We start from the raw sequence: 6459 nt of genomic DNA on the forward strand, positions 1-6459 counted from the left end.
AAACTTGGATAGTATAATCTATGTTTATATCTAATCTAATGTTTTTTATCCTCTGTGCCAAAAGAATGAACAGACATCATACGGCTGCAGAAATCTGCAAAATGTTAGTGACAGCATTCACATCCAAACCTTGTTACCTGAGAGAACTGGAACTAAACTACACCCAGTTTAAAGACTCGGAAATGAAGATCCTCTCAGATGGGCTGAAGAACAAAAACTGTAGACTGGAGGTATTGAGGTAAAACACTGCATCAAAAAAACATTTGAAACAGGATTTAGATACTTGAAAATTTTTACTTTAAGTTTTTGAGCTTTTGCCCAGGGTGTACCCTGCCTCTCGCCCTAAGACAGCTGGGATAGGCTCCAGCACCCCCTGTGCCCCTGAAAAGGAGAAGCGAGAGCGAATGGAGATACCGTCCACAGGGGCCAGAAGGGAATTTTCATATATATATGTGTGTGTATATTAGAGATGGCACAATACCACTTTTTTATGTCCGATACCGATACCGATATCATAAATTTGGATATCTGCCGATACCGATATGAATCCGATATAGTGTGTTTTTTAATCAATAAAACTGTTTTTTAATATATTGCTGCATTTTGTATAAGTTCATACTCAAGTTTAAATAAACAACAACACTAAAGCTATTCTGTTATACCTGTATGTAAAATATACACTGCACCCAAAATATTTCATAGTTCAGCAACACTGATCAATCTAATAAACTTAAACCTACTCCATCCTCCCTATTCTGGTATTTTAAAGAGTACTTTGCAGAAATATTAAGCAACCTAAGTAATAGGGTTGCAAACTCCCAGCCAAAAAAAATAGGGACCCCCCCTCATGATGCTTAATCGACGTAATCAACTTTTATTTGATGCAGTGTAAAAAAAATGCACAGAATTTTTCAAGAATAATTAAATAGATTCAACATCTTTCTTCAACAGAATTGCAGACTGCACAGATGGTATCTTCCCAAAGGAAAAAGCACTATAGCTTACTAGGGTATATTAGACTTAACAGTTACTATATACAGTAATGGACTTCTATACATTTTACATCAGATTAAAACTTTAGGTGTAAGATTCAGATAATTATTTATTAAAAGGTAGACATTTTAAATGAGAATAAGAAAGAAAAGTATGTCTTTGTGCCCCCTTTTCCCTGTTCATGCCCTATCGGCCCCCCTGGCTAAACTTTGCTAGATCCGCCCCTGCACAGTTACCAGCCCTCAGCTACGTAGAAAAGGATCCTGGTGTAGAAAGTAATATTAAATAAATTCTAACAACAGCTTATCAAGCTTAAACGTGCTGCTGTTGTTCAGCCGCTGGTTTCCTCTTTCTGGTGCAAAGTGGGCCAAAAACAAAGAAGAGAGACGGGAGTCACGACAGAAAAGCCGATCAGCTGATCATTAAGCAGTTTCATGATTGAAGTAGCAGCAAGAGAGGGAGAGAGAGAGAGAAGAGGCAGTCGCTCCATATATCGGTTGTTAAGCTTAACGTGGGAATGCTTTACAAACATTCAGAGATGAACTTACACACTTGCTTTACTTCTCTCTGGGATCACTTCCTCGGAGATTAAATGCCGGTTTGGTAGCAAGGCTACAAATACACACAGCCGCTCTATCACGTGAGAACACTGCTCTGACGTGCTACGGTTATGAGCCGAGTCGCAACTTTTGTGAGGTGCTTTTTTGATATTTAATGGATCGGATTACATTTTTTATTTCTGTCCGATATCCGATCCAGTAATTTACGTCAGTATCGGACCAATACCGATACGTAATATCGGATCGGTCCATCTCTAGTGTATATATATATATATATATATATATATATATATATATATATATATATATATATATATATATATATGTTTATTGACAGAGATCTCCGATGTTGTTCCTGGGATCTGCTGGAGACACTCGCCTAGCCTGGGAGTCACCACACCTAGTGCTCCGATTACCACTGAGACCACCTGTTACCTTTACCCTTCACATCTTCTCGAACTCTTCCCTGAGCCCTTGGTATTTTGTACCTGGGATCTTGCCTGGTGTGATAGACAGCTACAAATACCTGGGGATCCCACAGGCAAACGGGAACTGCTAGAAAAGCTGCAACCATCAAGTACCTGCAGAAGGTCAGGTAAGTCCTGAGGAGTCAGCTGGACAGTAAGAACAAGATCCGGGCTATCCAGACCTACGCCCTGCCCGTGATCAGGTACCCTAGATAGAAGCCATCGACATCAAGACAAGGAAGCTCCTTACCATGCATGGAGGGTTTCACCTCAAGTCCAGCACCCTGAGGCTATATGCTACACGGAAGGAAGGAGGCCGGGGACTAGTGAGTGTCAGCACCACAGTCCAGGATGAGACAACGAACATCCATTAATACATCAGGAAGATGGCCCCAACCAGCCAAATGCTCAGTGAATACCTCAGGCAGCAGAAACCCAAGAAAGAGGAGGAAAAGGAGGAACTATCATGGAAGGACAGGCCCCTGCACAGTATGTACCACCGGCAGATAGAGGAGATGGCTGATATCCAGAAATCCTACCAGTGGCTGGACAAAGTTGGACTGAAAGACAGCACGGAGGCACTAATCATGGCAGCAAAGGAACAAGCTCTGAAGGAACAAGATCCATAGAGACTGGGGTCTATCACACCAGGCAAGATCCCAGGTGCAGGCTGTATAAAGATGCCCCTGAGACAATCCAGCACATAACAGCAGGGTGCAAGATGCTAGCAGCCAGGGGATATATGGAGCTTCATAACCAAGTGGCTGACATGGTATACAGAAACATCTGTGCCGAATATGGCCTGGTAGTCCCAAGGCCAAAATGGGAGACGACATCCAGGGTAGTGAAGAATGACCGAGCTAAGATCCTGTGGGACTTCCAGATACAGACGGACAAAATGTTGTTGGCTAACCAACCGGACATAGTGGTGGTAGACAAACAGAAGAACACAACCGTAGTGATAGATGTAGCAGTTCCGAATGACAGCAACATGAGGAAGAAGGAACACAAGACGCTTGAGAAATACCAAGGGCTCAGGGAAGAGCTCAAGAAGATGTGGAGGGTGAAGGTAACAGTGGTCCAAGTGGTAATCGGAGCACTAGGTGCAGTGACTCCCAAGCTAGGCGAGTAACTCCAGTAAAGGAATGACTTTAGAGATCTGCGCAGGACCCTCAAGCTCCCAGGCCTCTGATAGAGGACCTGAGCATGAAGGATAAGACTGCCCGCAGGGGCAAGAGGGGAATTTTTAGTTTTTTAAAGGTATATATGTTTTTTTTTTTTTGGTTTTTAAAATCTTCCTAACATTTACCTGTTTGTATAAAGAATTAGTATATTGTTTGTTTGACACAGAAATAATTGACTGATTAAGTAAGTTTAAGTTTTAGTGCTGCTAACCTTTCAGGTTCTAAGTCATCAATGTTTAAATGAGAAAATTTCAAGAGTAGACTAGCAGCCTTGACTCTGCATGCAAAACATGAAAACTCCATAGCAGTGATGCTCTTTGATAGGTGCACTTATTGTTGTGGTACTTTAATGCTCCAATGAAACAAGATCTCATTTTAAAGTACTTTTTTTTCATCCTGTGATCTCATTTGCCATATTCTCTTAATATCTTATAGCTATTTCTAGAGGCAAGAATTTTTATACTAGATTCTGTTTTAAATCAGGTTGTGATCTTAAAGTCAATAATACCGATTTTAAAGTAATGTACAACAATTACTTTAAAACCTATGTCTTTTAAATCTTGAACTGCCTTTTCCCCTGTAAGGGTTATGGTGAAATTTAAGTTGTTCTTTTGTATGATTGCACACTGCCTGCATGAGTGGACCCCTTAGTAATCTGTACAGGAGAAGTTTCAATTCAGTTTTATGCATACATCGAGAAATTACAACAACAGTCAGCTGGAAGTGAGACTGTTAGACACACAAATGGTGGACAAAAAGTAATTTTCTAATTTAGCATAAACCAAATGACGTAATTAGATGGCGGCGCGCACGGGTGCAGCGGCTCTTAGCTCTCCAGTTTGGTGCGACATCTAGGACTGATGCCTCGCTGGCTGAGGATCTAAATCGTTTCTTCGTCCGCTTTGAGACGACCAGGCCCTCAGCTGTCACACCACTTCCACCCGCCCCCAGCACCGGCACACTAACACTTAGGGAGCATCAAGTGAGGTGTGCTCTAAGGTCAGTGAATCCCAGGAAGGCGGCAGGTCCTGATGGAATACATGGAAAGGTTCTCAGAGCATGTGCTGACGAACTGACCGGAGTCTTCACAAATATCTTCAACCTTTCCTTGTCATTAAACACCGTCCCACCCTGCCTCAAAACCTCCACCATCATCCCCATCGCCAAAAAGACAGCTGTGGTCAGCCCAAATGACTACAGGCCTGTTGCACTTACGCCTGTAGTGATGAAGTGCTTTGAGAGACTGGTCTGTCAGCACATCAGGGCCAGTCTGCCTCCCACTTTGGATCCCCACCAATTTGCCTACAGGACAAATCGATCCACCGAGGACGCTATCACCATAGCGCTCCACACTGCGCTGAGTCACCTGGAGCACAGAGGAAGCTATGTGAGAATGCTCTTTCTGGACTTCAGCTCAGCATTCAATCATATCATCCCGGAGATCCTGGTCCAGAAACTGTCTCACCTGGGACTCTCCACCCCCATCTGCCTCTGGATCAAGGACTTCCTGACAAATAGACCACAGTCTGTCAGACTCGGCCCACACCTGTCCAGCACCATCACACTCAGCACCGGGTCTCCACAAGGATGTGTTCTGAGTCCCCTCCTGTTTACACTCTACACATCCGACTGCTCCCCTACCCATCTCTCAAACACCATCATAAAGTTTGCGGATGACACCACCGTGGTTGGACTCATCTCAAGGGGGGATGAGTCGGACTACAGAGATGAGGTCAACAGACTGACTGAGTGGTGTTCAGTTAATAACCTCCAACTGAACACCACAAAAACTAAAGAACTCATCTTGGAGCAGACCCGGCCCCACTGTACATTCACGGGAGCTGTGTGGAGAGGGTGCACTCCATGAGGTTTCTGGGCGTGCAGATCTCTGATGATCTCTCCTGGACTGCAAATACCACGGCGGTGGTAAAAAAGGCCCAGCAGCGTCTCCACTTTCTGAGAGTGCTCAGGAGGAACAACCTGGAGGAGAGGCTGCTGGTGACATTCTACAGAGCCACCATAGAGAGCATCCTAACGTACAGCATAACAACATGGTATGCAGGGTGCTCAGCTGCAGACAGGAAAGCACTGCAGAGGGTCATCAACACAGCCCAGAAGATCACCGGCTGCTCTCTGCCCAGCCTGGAGGTCATTGCAAACTCTCGGTACCTCAGCAGAGCTGCCAATATCATCAAGGACCATTCTCACCCCAGCAACCAAGTGTTTGAACTATTACCATCAGGCCGACGGTACAGGTCACATAAAACCAGGACAAACAGATTCAGGGATAGCTTCTTTCCCAGAGCTATCACCATAGTAAATAAGCACAAAAACAACTGAAACTGCTTAGCTACTCCATACTGTCACTGTCAATTATTATGCTGCTATTCTTACTGTCATTATATTAATGCTGATATCCTGTATATATTGTACCTACTATTGTTTGTTTTATTGCACCTTTTATATTTTACATTTATATTTATTATTGTATTTTTGCACCAAGGGAGTGGCACTCCAATTTCGTTGTACCCTGTACAATGACAATAAAGGCTATTCTATTCTATTCTATTCTATTCTATTCTAACATTATTGTTTTTATTTACTATTACACCTTCTTTTATCAGTCCTCTTACATCTATGACAAAGTGTGTTCAGGCTGTATAGAGGACCGTACCTTGACTGTTAAACTCACCCTTTTAACATATGTCTATGTGAATTACTTATCAACATATCAACAAGTTTATAACTTATCTGTTTTTCTTTTTTTAAAGAAAAGACAGAAAACTTAACAGTTACAGCAGAATTTCCCCAAATGTGTACTTTTTCAGTCACTGTGATTTTACAGCATCGACATTAGCTCAGGTAATACTAATACAATCACCACACAGACAGGAAATGAACTTTAAGAGTTGAGGTTCTATTCTAGTCTTGCTTAAATGTTGTGAACCATCTCATGGAACTCCTTTTTTGTATTATGCATCAACCTTATGCAAATCACTTGTACTTTATTTGATCAAATGTGGGGAGACATTCACAAATTTCATCAGGCCATCTTTAACGTCTTAAGTTTTTATTTTTCTATGTTTTACATAAAAAACTTTGACATTTTATATCTTCAAATGAAAGCACAATGACATGGAAAGATATTTTTCTTTAATGATGTTGCTGCGTCTCAAATACTAATTTTCTGGGATTTTATGGTCAAAATGTGATTTTCCTAATGTGAGTGGAGTAACATGGCCTTTCTTGGATGAT

This window comes from Pelmatolapia mariae, linkage group LG4 (genome assembly GCF_036321145.2).
Source record: "Pelmatolapia mariae isolate MD_Pm_ZW linkage group LG4, Pm_UMD_F_2, whole genome shotgun sequence".
In the NCBI taxonomy this organism is placed as follows: Eukaryota; Metazoa; Chordata; class Actinopteri; order Cichliformes; family Cichlidae; genus Pelmatolapia; species Pelmatolapia mariae.